We start from the raw sequence: 20,275 nt of genomic DNA on the forward strand, positions 1-20,275 counted from the left end.
TTCCATGTCAGATTGATATTCTGATCATTGCTGTTCATTATTTCAAGCTTTTCTGCCAGGTGATCCTCATTTCCTTTCCATATGATCAGAAGATCGTCTATGAAACGTCTATAGAGCAAAATATTGGGATCTCTATTGTACAAAATACCTTCAGACTCCCATCTGGCCATATATAAATTGGTGACGCTTGGGGCGAATTTAGCGCCCATTGCGACACCTTTGTCTTTTTGTGTTGATATATTGAGGTACAAATGGGATTGCTGTGAGGAACAGAGGCACCAGTGCAAATCTATCCAGGACCCTGCATATAACATCGAACCCAGAGAGGTTCTAAGGCACATTCTGACCAAGCTTAATTGCAAGGTCGCACACCCTAAGGTGTGGGGCTATCACCTGGGAGGGAGCACTTGTATGAGCGCACAGCACTTTAGTTTGTGTTCACCATAACACATGAATGGATTGTGGAAGATCTGTGGACTGTTAATTTGATCATTGCACAGCAACACAGTACTGAATTGCATAGAATCACATGGATGCAACACCAAATCGCATGGATGCGTTTTTTTGTATTTTTTAACTTTTTGTTGTTTGAACATTGCACTAACACCATATTGCATAGATGCAGCACTGAAATGCATGGATGCAACACTAAATCGGACTGTTAATTTGATCATTGCACAGCAACACAGCACTGAATTGCATAGAATCACATGGATGTAGCACCAAATCGCATGAATGCTTTTTTTGTATTTTTTAACTTTTTATTGTTCGAACATTGCACTAACACCATATTGCATAGATGCAGTACTGATATGCTTGGATGCAACACTAAATCGCATGGATGTTTGTGTTGAATTATCTATTAATGTTTGAAAATTGCACAAGCTTTGTGGAATATTTGCAATACACAGGCTTATTGGAGCACTTTTACCTATTTATTCTTTTATTGAAATGTATTGCACATTAACGTATACTATAGTATTAATAGATTTTATATATGTTAAGCACAATATCACTTTATTAATATTTTAGTGGAAATTTCGCATTTTTTTATTTTGATAACCGCAGCATGTGTACAATTTGGTTTAAAAAATAACTGAAATCACTGACTTCCTGTAACCATCAATGATTTTTTTACGCCTCTCTACTGGAATTTTAAACCACTCTTCTTTCACCATCTGCTTCAGGTCTCTCAGATTGGAAGGGTTCCTTTTCCCAACTGTTTTAAGCTCTCTTCACATGTGGGATTTTAGATCTGGACTGTTCAGTACTATTAAGCACTTTGTCTTAAACCATTTTTGGGTGCTTTTTGACGTTTGCTTTGGGTCATTGTCCTGCTGTAAGACCCATGACTTCTGACGTAGACCCAATTTTTTGAGACTGGGCCCTACATTTATTGAAATGTATTGCACATTAACGTATACTATAGTATTAATAGATTTTATATATGTTAAGCACAATATCACTTTATTAATATTTTAGTGGAAATTTCGCATTTTTTTATTTTGATAAGCGCAGCATGTGTACAATTTGGTTTAAAAAATAACTGAAATTGCATACCAGAATTCTTTGGTAGTCTTCAGATTTCATAATGCCATGCACACAGCCAAGAGCCTAAAGCAGCAAAGCAACCCCAAAACATCAGTGAACCTCTAACAAGGCCTCATTTATTTTTCTGAAAACAGAAGAATGATGGGCTTTACCAAAAAGCTGCCATTTTGTTTCATCTGTCCACAGCACATTCTCCTAAAAAGGACTTTGGCTTCCTCAGGAAAGTTTTGGCAAACTCCAGTCTGGCTTTTTTATGTTTCTGTTTCAGTAGTGGGGTCCTCCTGGGTCTCCAACCATAGTGTCCCTTTTCATTCAGATGGTGACGTATAGTGCAAGCTGACACAGTTGTACCCTGTGCCTGAAGGTCAGCTTGAATTTGTCTGGAAGTCGATTGTGGTTCTTTATCCACCATTCCAATAATCCTTTGCTGCAATCTTTGATACATTTTTCTCTTTCGTCCATGTCCAGGGAGATTAGCTACAGTGCCATTTGCTGTAAACTTCTTGACAATGTTGCGCACAGGAACATTAAGATCTCTGGAGATGGACTTGTAACCTTGAGATTGTCCATGTTTTCCCACAATTTTTGTTCTCAAATCCTCAGACAATTCTTTACTGCTCTTTTTCTTCTCCAAACTCCGCGTGGCACACAGACACACAACAGAAAGCTTGAGACAATTTTTCACCATTTTAACTGGTTGTGTGGTGAGTTTAATTACAAATTACAGGAACATCACAAATTTGGAATGACATTTCTAACAATTTTGAGAAGGTGCCAGTAATTCTATCCAGTCCATCTTTTGAGTTTTGTGTAGAATGAGTCAGATTGGCCTTTTTGTTTCTCCACTTTTTTGTGTAATATCAATACAAACAAAAGAAATAAACATGAGAATGCCTAATCATTTGTAATTGCAACAATTTTCTGAGTGAAGTGGTTTATTATCTGACAGAAATGCAAGGGTGACAATAATTTTGGCCATGACTGCAGCTGGTAACAGGGCTTGAACCCCTCACCTTTTTATTTATGTCTGTGTCCCTGTTGCAGATTTTCCCTCATTTCCTGACTGGTGAATCTGTAGGCACTGTAATAGTAAATGAGGAAAAATCTCTGTAACTAAGCCCTGGATAGAAGTAAAAACCCGGTAAAGAATCTAATACTTACCCACTTTATACAAAACTGAAGGAAAATTTTTGTGAGGTGACATATACTTCAACCCTTTTATTGCCAAGGATGTAAGGGTTACATATGAACAGAAATGTCTGCAGATGGCTAGCTCAGTAACACTTATATCCTCTACATTCCTTAACCACTTCCTGCCCGGCCTATAGCACATTGACGGCCGGGAAGTGGTTGCATTATCCTGACTGGGCGTCATATGACGCCCAGCAGGATAACCCCGTAGCGCGCACCCCCAGGGGTGCGCATTGTGGCGATCGGGGACGGCGCGTGTCCTTCGGACATAGCACTTCCCGGATCATGGTAAACAGCCAATGAATTTGGCTGTTTACCACGTGATCGGCTGTGTCAAGGTCACAGCCGATCACCTGTCATAACAAACTCGGCGGCAGGGATCCAGGAAGGTGAGTGTCTCTTGGACACAGCGCTTCCCCGATCAGGGTAAACACGTGATCCAATCACAGCCGGTCACAAATGTAAACACAGAGGAGCAGCTACTATCTGAAATCTGCTCTCTCCTCACACACCGATTGTGTGAGGAGAGAGCAGAGATCAGTAAGTGAGCTATCAGTGTAGTGTTTGTCTATATGTACTGTGCACAACACAACCCCCCCAATAAAGAGGACCTGTCACACAGCCCAGCCCATCAATCAGCCCAGCCCATCAATCAGCCCATCTGTCAATCAGGCCAGCCAATCAATCGGGCCATCTGTCAATCAGCTCATCTGTCAATCAATCATTTAGCCCATCTGTCAATCAATCAGCCCACCTGTCAATCATCTGTCACAGGCCCACCGCCATCGGTACCGCCACACAGGCTACCAGTACCGCCATCGGTACCACCGCCAGTTCCGCCATCAGGCCCGCCACTAGTACTGCCATCGGTACCGCCATCAGGCCCACCATCTATAACACCACACAGGCCCGCCATACAAGCCTGCTACCAGTATCTCCATCAGTACCGCCACCAGTACCGCCATCAGGCCCGCCATCAGGCCCGCCATCAGTACTGCCACCTGTGCCGCCGCCACCACCACCACCACTCGTACCGCCACCACCACCCGTACCGCCACCTGTACCACCACCCGTACTGCTACCTGTACCGCCATCAGTACCACCACCACCAGCCGTACTGCCACCTGTACCGCCATCAGTCCCGCCACACAGGCCTGCCACTAATACCACATCGGTACCACCAGCAGTACCATTACATAGGCCCGCCAAAAAGCACTACCATAATGTCGCAAAAGGGTTTACACACCTGAGGAAGCATATGCCAATCTTACCATGTCGATGATGAGAGCAGCGGGGAGCTCCCATCATCTGATTCTGGTTCGGAATATGAGCCAATGTAGGATAGTGGATCAGAGTCCGAGTCCACGGAGGAAACCGTCCCTCCCAAAAGAATGAGATCAGGACCAAGATCAGGAGATCTGCCCACCACTAGCAGCGCCAGACCCCAGGAAGAGGAGCCCACTAGAAGTACTGGAATTACACGTCCAACCCGAAGAACCCAGCCCCAGTCCTACTTTCCCGATGCCCTGGCAAACCCTTTATGGTTGCCTGCCAACTCAGGATCCACTATCATCCCCCCTTTCACTGCACAGTCAAGTGTGCAGTCTGCCCCAGGAAGCATTTGCTCTGATAGCGTCGACTTCACAAGCAACACTTTCCCTATCACATTCCCCCCACAGAATCTGGAAGAAGACGCCAAAAGAAATGCCGTGTATGCAGCAGAGGAGGAGTAAGAAGAGATACCAGCTATTATTGTCCCCAATGTCCCTCCCAACCTGGCCTGTGCATTGGAGATCGCTTCAAAAATTATCATACATCCATCCAATATTAGTTCCCCTTATTATTAACAGACTGCCATTTCCCAATTTGCCTGCTACCATGTTAATTAACTGACCCTGGCCTGTTTACCGACAATGTTTTTGCTTGCCGATTTAAACCACGTTTCTGGCTTCCACGTGCACCAACCTCAGCCTGTTTACCGACGATGCCTCTGCCTGCCGATTTAAACCATGTTTCTGACTTCCACGTGCACCGACCTTGGCCTGTTAATCTACCATGTTTTTGCCTGCCACTTGGACTGATCTTTTGGCCATCTACTTTAGTAAACAGGGGTCTCACATATGTGAGGGGCTTCAGAATAGCGTTCTGAGTAGATAAAACCAGTTTTTCGTTTTCTGTGCTCCCAGAACAGGGTCTGGTTGCCCGGAGGCTTCAAAGCTATTTGGGTGGGAGAAGCCTCTACCCTTGTCCCCCTGGCCCTAAACTTGATGGTCCTTCCTGCTGTCTGGACCAATACTTTGGCTGTGCTGACCATATTGCTGCCTGTAATGACCCATGACATTATGGACCATGTTTCTTCCTGCTGCTTGGACCAATACTTTGGCTGTATTGACCATATATAGGCCTGCTGCCTCTACTGACTTTGGACAGTATTTCTGCTGGAACACCTCTGCCTGCTACCTGGACCTGTGCTTTGGCTGTGCTTTGGCTGTGCTCTGGCTGTACTGACAGTATCTCTGCCTGTACAAACTATGGACAGTATTCCAACCTGCTGCCTTGATGATTGCTTTTGCTGTCGCTGACCTCATTCCTGCCTGCTGCCTGGACTGATGCTCTCCTCTGTGGACCACTGCACTTCTAAAACCACAGGTAATCTTTTGTTATTTGGTATGTACCTGCTATGTGTTAGAAATATGAAGGGCCTTCAAAAATGTGATCGGTAGTCAGAAAATGATATGTGTAATTAATGCTACTAGAATGCCTGGAGGTACTACTTGGATGTTGGGCCTCTGTATGTGGCCAGGCTGTGTAACAGTCTCAAACATGTGGTATCGCCATACTCAGGAGGAGTAGCGGAATGCATTTTGGGGTGAAAAGACTCATTATTCCTCATTAAGTCAAAAGACTCATTATGCCTCATAGATTATACGTTGGGGTGTGTGCTTTCCAAAATGGGGTCATTTTGTGGACAATTCCATTGTCCTGGTGCTCTAGGGCCTTCAAAGTTGTAACAGGTGGTTGAGAAAGGACATGTGCAATTTATGGTTGTAGAACGCCTGAAAGTGCTACTTCAATGTTGAGCCTTTGTATGTGGCCAGGCTGTGTAAAAGTCTCACACATGTGGTATCGCCATACTCAGGAGGAGTAGCGGAATGCATTTTGGGGTGTTATTTTTGCTATGTACATGCTATGTGTTAGAAATATCTTATAAATGACAACTTTGTGTAAAAATGCATTTTCATTTTTTTTCCACATTTTCCAAAGCCTTCTGGAAAAAAATTAACCATTCAAAAGACTCATTATGCCTCATAGATTATACGCTGGGGTGTGTGCTTTCCAAAATGGGGTCACTTTGTGGACAATTCCATTGTCCTGGTGCTCTAGGGCCTTCAAAAGTGTAATAGGTGGTTGAGAAAGGATATGTGCAATTTATGCTTGTAGAACGCCTGAAGGAGTTACTACAATGTTGGGCCTCTGTATGTGGCCAGGCTGTGTAAAAGTCTCACACATGTGGTATCGCCATACTCGGGAGGAGTAGCAGAATGTATTTTGGGGTGTAGTTGCAACTATGCATATGCTGTGTGAGAGATATAACCTGTTAATCTTAATTTTCCCAAGAATTGTGGGAAAAAATTACAACTTCAAATAACTTACCATGCCTCTTAGTAAATACCTTGGACTGTCTACTTTCCAAAAAGGGGTCATTTGTGGGGTATTTGTACTTTCCTGGCTTGTTAGTGTCTCAAGAAATTAGATAGGCCTTCAGTAAATCAGGTGTGATCAAATGTGATCAATTTTCAGTGATTGGCACCATAGTTTGTAGACTCTATAACTTTCACAAAGACTAAATAATATACACTAATTTGGGTTATTTTTACCAAATATATGTAGCAGTATAAATTCTGGCACAAATTTATGAAGAAAAATTACTTATTTGCAAAATTTTACAATAGAAACTAAAAAAGTGTGTTTTTTTTCAAAATTTTCGCTGTTTTTTTCGCTTATACAGCAAAAAAATTAAAAACCCAGTGGTGATTAAATACCACCAAAAGAAAGCTCTATTTGTGAGAAGAAAATGATCAAAAATTTTGTTTTGGATACAGTGTAGCATGACTGAGTAATTGTCATTCAAAGTGTGAAAGCGCTGAAAGCTGAAAATTGGTCTGGGCGGGAAGGTGCATAAGTGCCTGGTATAGAAGTGGTTAAAAGAGTAACTGCACTTTTATTGAGAAGATCTATATACATTTCAGGGATTTTAACAAACTCTGCTGAAGATTCCTACCCTTTTCTACTATGAGGAATACCTTTTGTACTGATCAATGTGCAAAGTGAATCTGAATGTGAGTAGTGTGTTTAGGAATGGTGCATTACTAGTATCTGTCTTTATTTGCAGCTATGCTATTTTGGTTTTTAGGGGTGTCCGTAACAGAAAGATCATTTTTATAGTAAAATTGGAGACCGCTTTTATTGATGTAACAAAGCTATGAATAAGGGAGTCTTAAATTAATATTCCTCACTAGCTATAACTGGAACACACCAGAGTCCACTGGCTATGTATCTCATTATATTACTTGAAGCACGTACCTATAGGTCTCATTCCTGTTGGGCCACTAGAGCCTGAGAAGTTTACGAATGAGAAGTTTTATTCCATTCAACCTGAATTTACTGAAATAAACAAAATTAGATAAGTTTGAATTGCATGAAAGCATTGGGGGACCATTTTTTGTCCATTTGGAGGGTTGATAGACAAGGTACTGTCACCCAAATAGCATTGAAGGCCCCCACAGGACCACTGAGTATTCTTTTGTTTGTTTTTGGTTGTAGTCTGAAGTTGCTTGTTTTAGAGAATAGGTGTGAAACATTTGTGTATAATAATTGTATTTTACTTTTATGCTTAATAATAAAAACGAAAATACACAAAATAAAAGCAAATACAAAATATTGTGCACTGTTGCTTTACATTTTGTGATTATGATTCATACTATTTTTTTCCCCTCTCAATAGGGGTTCTTTTGACACCCAGGCTCTCTCACTCCTTTGAGACTTCCAGATTCCCTCAGTCCCCTGGACTCACCTATTTGACCCTGCTCTCTGGGTCTCCCAGACCCGCCTAGCCATTTTGACGATTACTATGTCCTATGTACAAGGAATCTCTCTTCCAGCATGCAGTACAGTCCGTTGAGTGAAGCACACCTGTCTCCAAACACGAGCCCTGAACTGTCCAAGTCCTTCATTACAAGGCCTGCAATCAAAGCCTGCAAGACCTGGACACTAGGTTGGAGATTTCTAACCTACCAAAACTTTCTGAAATCTCCAAACTCAGGAACCCAACCCGGGAATACCAAAACCTGGAGAGAGCTGAAAGAACACCTTTCTCAGGTTAAGATTCAATATTACTGTTTGTATATTTGGGTCGGGGACACACTGGACGCCTCTGCTGCTATTGCTGGGTGTCCAGTGTGTGTCCTGTCCCTTTAAGGGGGCTAGGGCGGCCTCCTGGCTCACCTGTCTCACACCTATCCATTCAATGCATGTGCTTCCACTGTGGAGACACTTATAAATTTAGTGTTAGGACTGCAAGTAATACAGGGTGCCTTGACGAGGCCTTGCAGCTTTCACATGCGTTTGCAAATGTGTGCTAACTAAACCCCTGCCTTTAACATACGGTTAGACAGGTAAATTTGGTTGGTCAGCAGACTGGTTGGTGAGTTGAGCTATGGAATTGTCTTTTTCTTGTAAGATTCAATATTCCAGAGTCCCACACTCTGCCCGTGTGCAAACCCTGCATCATATTTACTTCCATTTGCCCAGTGGTAGGGCCTTGCACTGTCACAACATGCATGATATATTAAACAATATAATAAAATAAATATTTTTTTAAAATTTTTTCCTGTATTTTATCCGTATTTGTTTTGGTTTTTTTTTAATACCAAAAAAGGGGGACAAAATAGCAGTTTTGCACTTTTTAACACTGGGCATATGCTTGTGTTAGTGGTGTCAATTCACTAAGAGTTAACACATGTGATAATTGTGTCATGTGACCGTTTACTATGAAATATTGCATTTATATTGGCACTTCATTAAATTAAAAGATCAAATTTGTGGCAAACTACCACAAATTCAATAAAATTATGCGGGACGCAATCATTACAGCCAATCCCTAAAAAAGTACAAAACAATGCAGTGTTTATCACATGCCTTTAGCAGTCAGTATATGCAGCCTATCAATCTTTGAAGTGTGCTGTGCTCACATCTACAAATTTGATGTAATAGACTCAAATTAAATGTAACTTGAGAACATATTGCTTGAATTTAAAGTCATCTAAAGGAAATGAAGGAGAATAAGCAGGGTCACAGTAATCTTCCAAAGATACTTCCCTGTGCATACATTGCTGGTGTCAGGGCTGGGCTTCGCCCTTCCTTCTCTGAGCTGGCCGCTCAGCTGTCGGCTAATTGCCAGCTCCTATCTCTCCACATTGACTCACCCTTTGATGATATCCTGCTCGTCAGTCCTGCCTACTTAAGCCATACAGGCCAGATGTTCTCTGCCTTTGCCTTGGTCACATCTCTAGAGATGCTTTCCTGTGTGCCTGTTAAAGACTTGCTTGGCTGACATTCCTTCTGGCTCCAGATCCTGCTTGCTGTTCTATTACACTCATCTCTGGCTCCCTGACGTTTTGGCTTGTCTGACTTTCCATTCCGGTTCCTGAACTCTGGCTATGTTTTGACTACGTTTTACTCTGTTTACCTTTTTTTATTATTATTAAACACGTGAGATTTAACTGTACTTCTGTCTCAGTTTGATTCATGGTTTCTGACAGCTGGATTATCTAACTTAAAGTGGAATTCCACACAAAAATGGAACTTCCGCTTTTCGGAACCCTCCCCCCCTCCGGTGTCACATTTGGCACCTTTCAGGGGGGAGGGGGGTGCAGATACCTGTCTAAGACAGGTATTTGCACCCACTTCCGGCATAGACTCCCATGGGAGTCTATGCCTCTTCCTGTCCCTCCGCGCTGTCTCCTGGGAAACACACAGGTCCCAGGAGATATCGGGGACCAGTTACGATGAGCAGCGCGACTCGCGCATGCGCAGTAGGGAACCGGGAAGTGAAGCCGCAACGCTTCACTTCCTGATTCCCTCACCTAGGATGGCGGCAGCAGCTGCCGAGAACCGAGCGGGTTCTCGGCGTCGGCTGCCGTCATCGCTGGACCCTGGGACAGGTAAGTGGCCATTTATTAAAAGTCAGCAGCTGCAGTATTTGTAGCTGCTGGCTCTTAATATTTTTTTTTTTTTAGGCGGTTTAGGTGGACTCCTTCTTTAACAAGTTATATGGTGCTCTGGAGCCCAGCACACAACATAGTCATGCCATACTGGAGATGGTGAAATTATTGGCAGTACTTCACTTTCTGGGAAAAGCATTGAATCAAATAGAGTCCAATGAAGTTGTGGAGATTTCAAACTCCTCATTCTCAAGACTGTTAACCAATAGGCTGCACAAGATTGCTATATATAACTATATGCAATCCTCAAGGCAGGAATGGGACCAAAAAAAAGTTGTTATCACACCTTGGCCAATATTCTTAATGTTATGCGTGCCATTGAATACACCCATCTGCCTTTTTTTTCACCTTAAGTCAAGCAGGAAATTTATTACAATTGCAAAGGACGCCATTAACTCAACATCAAAGTAGTTTATGATGTGCAGAATGTGGTCACAAGATTTCCAAGATGCTTGAGAAAATGGATTTGGTGTTGCATGGAATACTAGGTGGATATTACTTAGTAAATGAGATTGTTGTCATAATATATATAATTTTTTTTGAGAATTAAAACTTGTATGCATTATGCTGACTCTATTACATAGTACGTTTTGGTTTTCATAATTACTTATCATATAAACTTATGCAGTATCAATACGGTTTTCCTGCATACTTTTATTTGATATTAGCCTGTTTACCTGTCTCCAAACAGGAGCCCTGAACTATGTCCAAGTCCTTCATTATAAGGGCTGCAATCAAAGCCTGCAAGACCTGGACACTAGGTTGGAGATTTCTAACCTACCAAAACTTTCTGAAATCTCCAAACTCAGGAAACCAACCCGGGAATACCAAAACCTGGAGAGAGCTGAAAGAACACCTTTCTCAGGTTAAGATTCAATATTCCAGAGTCCCACACTCTGCCCGTGTGCAAACCCTGCATCATATTTACTTCCATTTGCCCAGTGGTAGGGCCTTGCACTGTCACAACATGCATGATATATTAAACAATATAATAAAATAAATATTTTTTTTAAATTTTTTCCTGTATTTTATCCGTATTTGTTTTGTTTTTTTTTTTAATACCAAAAAAGGGGGACAAATATTGGAATAATATCCACCTAGATTCACAATACATTAAATGATTGTGAATTGTTTACTTGTTAATTTATTTATATGTGTTTTTATTACTATTTTAACATTTTTATATGTTCATATATGATATTGTAGCCCTGATGAAGGGGGTGGGGGGTAAATCTCTGAAGCGCGTTGGCTATTAAGTTTAACATGTTTCCTTTTTGGATTTCAACATTTCTGTGTGGTGCTTAAATATTTTGATCCAACAGGATTTCCAGGTTCTGTGCCTTATCGCGCCTCCTGCAGCTAATGCATGTATTTGTAAATATGTAGAAACTAAACCCCTGTTCTGAACTGTTGGACAGGGCAATTCAGTTTGCTGCAGGCTGGTTGGTAAGTTGAGCTGGGAAATTGTCTGGCTTGTTTGACATGTGTTGCCCTTCCATATGCTCCTTGCTGTTAAATCCAGTTATATGTTGGGGCAGTTGCCATTTGTTTGTACTGTTGATTATTTGGTGAGGGGGTGCACTGCACACATTTGCGGCTATTGTGCTATTTGCTTCCAGTGCACCCGTGTGCCTTTAAGTAGGAGTGGGCTCCCTCCAGGCAAACCTGCCTTTAATCTATCAATTACTATCAATTATTATATACTGTACAGTGGGGATGGAAAGTATTCAGACCCCCTTAAATTTTTCACTCTTTGTTATATTGCAGCCATTTGCTAAAATCATTTAAGTTCATTTTTTTCCTTTTTTTCATTAATGTACACACAGCACCCCATATTAACAGAAAAACACTGAATTGTCATTTTTGCAGATTTATTAAAAAAGAAAAACTGAAATATCACATGGTCCTAAGTATTCAGACCCTTTGCTCAGTATTTAGTAGAAGCACCCTTTTGATCTAATATAGCCATGAGTCTTTTTGGGAAAGATGCAACAAGTTTTTCACACCTGGATTTGGGGATCCTCTGCCATTCCTCCTTGCAGATCCTCTCCAGTTCTGTCAGGTTGGATGGTAAATGTTGGTGGACAGCCATTTTTAGGTCTCTCCAGAGATGCTCAATTGGGTTTAAGTCAGGGCTCTGGCTGGGCTATTCAAGAACAGTTACGGAGTTGTTGTGAAGCCACTCCTTTGTTATTTTAGCTGTGTGCTTAGGGTCATTGTCTTGTTGGAAGGTAAACCTTCGGCCCAGTCTGAGGTCCTGAGCACTCTGGAGAAGGTTTTCGTCCAGGATATCCCTGTACTTGGCCCCATTCATCTTTCCCTCTTATTTCTCACCATCTTGGAGTCCTTCAGGTGTTTTTTTTAGCAAACTCCATGCAGGCTTTCATGTGTCTTCCACTGAGGAGAGGCTTCCGCCCGGCCACTCTGCCATAAGCCCCGACTGCTGGAGGGCTGCAGTGATGGTTGACTTTCTACAACTTTCTCCGATCCCCCGACTGCATCTCTGGAGCTCAGCCACAGTGATCTTTGGGTTATTCTTTACCTCTCTCACCAAGGCTCTTCTCCCCCGATAGCTCAGTTTGGCCAGACGGCCAGCTCTAGGAAGGGTTCTGGTCATCCCAAACGTCTTCCATTTAAGGATTATGGAGGCCACTGTGCTCTTAGGAACCTTAAGTGCAGCAGAAATTTTTTTGTAACCTTGGCCAGATCTGTGCCTTGCCACAATTCTGTCTCTGAGCTCTTCCTTTGACCTCATGATTCTCATTTGCTCTGACATGCACTGTGAGCTGTAAGGTCTTATATAGACAGGTGTGTGGCTTTCCTAATTAAGTCCAATCAGTATAATCAAACACAGCTGGACTAAAATTAAGGTGTAGAACCATCTCAAGGATGATCAGAAGAAATGGACAGCACCTGTGTTAAATATATGAGTGTCACAGCAAAGGGTCTTAATACTTAGGACCATGTGATATTTCAGTTTTTCTTTTTTAATAAATCTGCAAAAATGTCAACAATTCTGTGTTTTTCTGTCAATATGGGGTGCTGTGTGTACATTAATGAGGAAAAAAATTACCTAAATGATTTTAGCAAATGGCTGCAATATAACGAGTGAAAAATGTAAGGGGGTCTGAATGCTTTCCGTCCCCACTGTGTATATATATTAGTGGGTAGTACTCTCGTCTAGCAGTAAAAAGGGTCGCTGGTTCGAATCCCAACCACAACATTACCTACCTGCCTATATAGAGGCTTTATTAGATAAAAAGGGTGCTTCTACTAAATACTGTGCAAAGGGTCTGAATACCTAGGACCATGTGATATTTCAGTTTTTCTTTTTTAATAAATCTGCAAAAATGTCAACAATTCTGTGTTTTTCTGTCAATATGGGGTGCTGTGTGTACATTAATGAGGAAAAAAATGAACTTAAATGATTTTAGCAAATGGTTGCAATATAACAAAGAGTGAAAGATTTAAGGGGTCTGAATACTTTCTGTCCCCACTGTATGTGCTTCTACTATGGAGACTCTCAAAATGTATAGAGTTTGGACTGCAGATAATACTGGGGTTGCACGTTGTGGCCTCTGCAGCTTACGTATGTATTTCCAAATGTGTGCAAACAAGACCCCTATTTTTAACATAAACTGTTAGACAGGACAATTCGGTTTGTTGCAGGCTGGTTGGTAAGTTCAGCTGGGAATTTGTTTTTGATTTTGTTTGACATGTGGCGCCCTTCCATGTGCTCTTTGCTGTTAAAGCCAGTTATAGGCTGGGGCAATTGCAGTTTGTTTGTACAGTCTGTTCATGGCGCACAGATTCTAAGGCAGTTCCAGCTTCATGAAGATTTTGAAAAATAAATATTAAAGCGTATTTATGGTCAAAATGTTAAATAATTATTTTCATTTTCACACTGAACTTCAATTATTTCTACCTTACTCCTATTACTATGCTTGATCTTGAAGTAAATAGCAAAATAGATGCTTCAAAGCATGCAAGGAATCAAGGAAGTATTGGAAAGAGATGCTCAGTAGACAAGCAGCACTCACACCATGAAAGGAAACATTTTCAAATAAGCGTATATAGGATTGTCAAATATTGTTTGTATTGTTATTACAATGATGATGTTATAAAATGAAAGCACATTCTGTGACCACAGCTCTCCCTTAAGTGGAGGCTAGCTACTCGGTAAGTGATGTTTATGCAAGAATGTACAATTATTGCACTCTATATGAATTGATACTGCATATATACTATTATATCAACAGCTTAAATCGTTCTTGTTCACAAAGGCACAGAAACCCATACATTTATGCAAGGAGCATGTTTATCCATCCAAGGAGCCAAAGATGTTCCATGCAGCTGCATACATCTAGCCTATTAAAAGCAGTGATGACCGTCAGGCGCAGTGGTAGTATAGATTTACATACACTTCCCATTGTTTATATACAGTATCTCACAAAAGTGAGCACACCCCTCATATTTTTGTAAATATTTTATTATATCTTTTCATGTGACAACACATGTAAATTAGTGAGTGTATGGCTTGTATAACAGTGTAAATTTGCTGTCCCATCAAAATAACTCAACACACAGCTATTAAGGTCTAAACCGCTGGCAACAAAAGTGAGTGCACTCCAGTTGTGGCTGGTGCTCAACATTTTTTTTGGGGGGGGGCGCAAACAAACTGAAAAATACTGAAACCCCCTCCCATCAATTGCAGGCTCACTGTGCCCATCAAATGCAGTCACTGTGCCCTTAAAATGCAGCCATTATGCCCATTAAACGCAGCCAATGTGCCCATCATATGCAGCCATTGTGCCCATCATAAGCAGCCAGGTGTGCCCATCATATGCAGCCACTTGTGCCCATTATATGCAGCCACTTGTGCCCATCATATGCAGCCACTGTGCCCTATCATATGCAGTCACTTGTGCCCTATCATATGCAGCCACTTGTGCCCATCATATGCAGCCATTATGCTCATCAAAAGCAGCCACTTGTGCCCATCATATGCAGCCACTTGTGCCCATCATATGCAGCCACTGTGCCCATCAAATGCAGCCACTTGTGCCCATCAAATGCAGCCACTTGCGCCCATCATATGTAGCCACTGTGCCCCATCATATGCAGCCACTGTGCCCCATCATATGCAGCCACTTTTGTCAATTAAATGCAGCCACTTGGGCCCATCATATGCAGCTACTTGTGCCCAGTATATGTAGCCACTTGTGCCCATCATATGCAGCCACTTGTGCCAATCAAATGTAGCCACTTGTGCCCATCATATGCAGCCATTTGTGCCCGTCAAATGCAGCCACTTGTGCCCAGTATATGCAGCCACATGTGCCCATCATATGCAGCCACTTGTGCCCATCATATGCAGCCACTTGTGCCCAGTATATGCAGCCACTTGTGCCCATCAAATGCAGCCACTTGTGCCCATCAAATTCAGCCAGGCGCGTCCCCCGGCTTTCACTTCACTAACCCCCCGCAGCCAGTCTGGCGGCACTTACCAAGTGACGGGGCTTCCTCCTCCTCTTCTGTAGTGGTGGGAAGAGGCGGTTGCGGCTCCTGTGTCCGCTAAGCTCCTCAGGCTTCCTCCGCCGTGTCTCCTCTTCCGCCAAAGCTTTAGGCATCCAATAGGATCGCCTAATGCTTTGGCTAATCTGGAGACAGGTCTCACTGACCTGCCTGCTGATTGGCAGGGAGGTACGTTAGTGTAAAAATAGCAAAAATGAATTTGCTATGCCACACAACAGGGTGGGATCTGGACGCAGTGCTCTGTGCCCCGAGCCCACCCTATTTTGAAACCTATTAGAGCTTCTGGCTCTAATCACGTGCTTCAAAATACACACCCCCGCCATAGTATTTTTATGTGTCCGGTGTCCTGAAAGGGGTCGGGCACATGAATAGGGAGGGCGGTGGAGGTGTCAGGGGGGGGTGCGCCCGTGTGCCCACAATGCACGGACCGCCACTGGTACACCCCTATATGAAAATGTCTAAATTGGGCCCAAAGTGTCAATATTTTGTGTGGCCACCATTATTTTCCAACACTGTTTTAACCCTCTTGGACATAGAGTTCACCAGAGCTTCACAGGTTGCCACTGGAGTCCTCTTCCACGCCTCCATGATGACATCATGGAGCTGGTGAATGTTAGAGACCTTGCACTCCTCCACCTTTCGTTTGAGGATGCCCCACAGATGCTTAATAGGGTTTAGGTCTGGAGACATGCTTGGCCAGTCCATCACCTTTACCCTCAGCTTCTTTAGCAAGGCAGTGTTTGTCTTGGAGGTGTGTTTGGGGTCGTTATCATGTTGGAATACTGCCCTGTGGCTCAGTCTCTGAAGGGAGGGGATCATGTTCTGCTTAAGTATGTCACAGTATATGTTGGCATTCATGGTTCCCTCAATGAACTGTAGCTCCCCAGTGCCGGCAGCACACATGCAGCCCCAGACCATGACCCTCTCACAACCATGCTTGAATGTAGGCAAGACAAACTTGTCTTTGTACTCCTCACCTGGTTGCCACCACACATGCTTGACACCATCTATACCATATAAGTATATCTTGGTCTCATCAGACCACAGGACATGGTTTCAGTAATCCATGTCCTTAGTCTGCTTGTCTTTAGCAAACAGTTTGCGGGCTTTTTTGAACATCATCTTTAGAAGAGGCTTTCTTCTGGGACAACAGCCATGCAGACCAATTTGATGCAGTGTGCAGTGTATGGTCTAAGCACTGAGAGGCTGACCCCCACCCCTCCAACCTCTGCAGCAATGCTGGCAGCACTCATACGTCTATTTCCTAAAGACAACCTCTGGATATGATGCTGAGCACGTGTATTCAACTTCTTTGGTTGACCATAGCGGGGCCTGTTCTGACTGGAACCTGTCCTGTTAAACCGCTGTAAGGTCTTGGCCACCGTGCTGCAGCTCAGTTTCAGGGTCTTGGCAATCTTCTCATAGCCCAGGCCATCTTTATGTAGAGCAACAATTCTTTTTTCAGATCCTCAGAAAGTTCTTTGCCATGAGGTGCCATCTTTAACTTCCAGTGACCAGTATGAGAGAGTGAGCGTGATAACACATTAGCACCGGGGATTGTCACTCATATTGTCACTGATATGTATTATATTTTACTATATATACAGTACATATACATTATATTATGGCTCTTGGGAGTCCAGGACCAAAAAAAATTGTCAGGATGAGGATCCAGGAGGATCTGTGTAGTGAATAATAAGCATTCCACTCTAAGCACTTCCAGGTTCATGGCTGTCAAATCCTGGCCAGCTGTGGCTAGAAGAGCAGCATTTCAGGCACTCATTGTCCTCAACCTGTTTGGTCTCAGTGCAGGGGCAATGTTAGGGGTTTAATAGGCCCAAGATGTCTCTATAAAGTGGACCTGTCACCAGTGACATAGCCTGGGTTGCCAACGCCCAGAGCAAGGGGCAGGGACAGTGAAGGTGTGGGTGTGGAGTACTGGGAAGGAATGGGGTGGGTGACATCATGTGAAGGAATCTGTGGCTGATTTTGGTGCTGCACGTGAATGGAGGCAGGGGAAGGAGACATGTGGCAGCTCGGATGGAGACGTGGCTGCGACATGTTCTATCCTACTGTGCACTGAGTTCATGTATGCAGTAGCTGTGCTCCAGCAGCTTATCCAAACCAGGCTGTACAGGGAGCTTCCTGCCCACTACAGCCATGCAGAGCCACATGCTGGGAATTCAGGAATGCCCCGCTGAGCTGGCCAGAGGGATCCTGCATCACACTATACACTACTGCAAACATTTTGCACCCTGGGCAACTGTCCATGATGCCCTACCCATGTTACCTGTTTATAACATAATCCAATAAAATAAACACAGAAATTAAAGGACTCCTACCCCCAAGCATGCAAATGTGCATGCTAGCATAAATCATAGATCTGAATGGGGCATTACAAATCATGCAGCCAAAAATGAAACCTCTAATTAGGAAATGCCTGAAATGTGACTCATATGTCAGTGTGGACTTCTGGGAAAACAACATCTTCTGGTATGATGCATTGATTTGTAGTCAATAAAATGTATTATTATTTGCCAAAAGTAAATACTACAGTCCAACCTCTAAATGATTGCATTTATTTTAAAAAGCAGTATTAAGTAAAAGTAGTGGTGAAAAAAAAGAACTTGTAAGTTTATCCAATTGTTTTTTGGGTTTTTTTGCGTATTAACTCCTCCTGGTCCACGTAACAGGGGTCGTGTCAGGGGTGAGTCCTTTATATACATGCTTTGTGCTAAAGGACATCCCTCTTTTTTATTTCAAATTGGGAGATATTTATTGTATATCAAGGGATATTTGCATTTGTTTAGATTTTAAAGTATAACAGTACCTGCATATGAAACGGAAAAGCTCTTTTTTAATAACACTAGGACCGGGTTCACACTGGTATGACATGACTGTTGTATGACTGTCATCCTACTTTGCCTTGCAACATTGGTCCTACTTCCCTTCGACTTGAATGAACAGGATACAATTTTGCTCCGACTTTGAGATAGTCTGACTTGTCCTTTGACCAATCAAAACAATCCCATTGTGACTTAAATTCATTTTCCTGACGCTGTAATCACCATGTCAGATGTCACAAGTCGGATGGTTAGGGCAAGGATCCGACTTTGATCTGATTCCAATGATATTGAATGGGCTGAAAATGGACCAAAGTCAGACCGAAGTAGTGCAGGAACCTTTTCTAAAGTCAGAACGACTTGTGTCGGACCAGTTAACATGTCATGCGACCTGTGCTCCCAAAGTTGGAGAGTATGTTGCACCAGTGTGAACTGGGCCTCAATTACAAAAGTAGCTGGGTAGCAATTGTACACGATGTATCATTTTCTTTTTCTTTTATTAAAAGTGGAGTTTTCCTTTTACAAAGTCCAAAAACAACAAAGTTTGTAAAGAAAAAAACATTCAGTTGGAAACAAAACACATTATTAATGCATTTGGTCATGACCAGCATATCATGAGAGATCGTAAATTATTGCTCTCTTATGTGCCATCCTCCCAGGTAAGAATTCAGTCAGAATACTTAGATAAGAGAAAGAATCAATACTTTTCTTTTATGAAAGACTATGCTGCTACAGCTGGCAACCAAAAAGCTATCTTGTGAAAAAATCAAAAAATAAAAAATATAAATTTGTCTGATTAATTCTGTTTTTTCTCTCTATCGTGCGTTGTGTAACGTTTAGCTTTCTTTATCTGAACACTTGTGAAGAAGATTGCTTATCACTTTGTAATTTCAATAGCCTCGGAACATTTATTAAATCACTTGACTGCTGGGGAAAATACTCCAAATGTGTACAGAGACGAGCGCAGACAATGCAATCCTACACAGCTGGCTGACCATTTCACGGGAACTGAGTGCAATTGGCTTTCATTCATTTCATGTTGTCAATAAATGCTCTTAGCTGACTATACTACAAAACAACATACTTTGCTTGCATTGACATTCATAATCATCTTTTGTATTTCTCTTTGGTGCTAAATATTTAAAATGTTGCTTCCTTTTTTTTTTTTTTGTTACAATTTACTTAACAACTGCATGTACTAGCCTTTGGAACACTGTATTGTATTACCTCTACTAACCTCCTTTGTTATAACTCGTACTTTCTATAGCGCCATGGGACATAATGGCGCTATATAAATAAGCATCAGTAAGGGTTTTAGCAAAGCTTAGTTGGGATTTTCTACATGGTTCTCTTCTGAAAATATTACAAACAATTTTCCCCTGGGCTGTTGTGTTCTTTTAAAATAAGAAGCAATGAAAGTTTTTTTTCAGGGGGAAGGCGGCCAACATTAAAAAAATGATGGGGCTGAAAATAGAACTCTATACACAAGTATCCTTTGTGCTTTTTTTGAGCTTGCTGTATGTAGATGAAACAATGCTCCTGCTTGATGAACAATATATAAATAAAATAAACATACTGTACATATATACTGTTTATATACCCACAGTACTCACTTAAAGAGGAACTTCACCCCCCCACCTTATTTTTTTTTACCCTGCTTACCTGATGCTTAGTTATCCTCAATTCAGATACCCAACCAATGAATCCAGCATTGTCCTACTGAGATCCTTTTTCCTGAGCCGCTGCTCAGGTCCTGTGCCGCCATGTTCCCCTGTGATGTCACCAGGAGACTGCTGGCTCTTCTGGTTTTAGGTGCAGCCACCTGATGATGTGCTGCTAGGCCTGCCCCCTCCTCCTTAGCAAATGGATTGA

This window comes from Aquarana catesbeiana, linkage group LG02, assembly GCF_042186555.1.
Source record: "Aquarana catesbeiana isolate 2022-GZ linkage group LG02, ASM4218655v1, whole genome shotgun sequence".
NCBI lineage: Eukaryota > Metazoa > Chordata > Amphibia > Anura > Ranidae > Aquarana > Aquarana catesbeiana.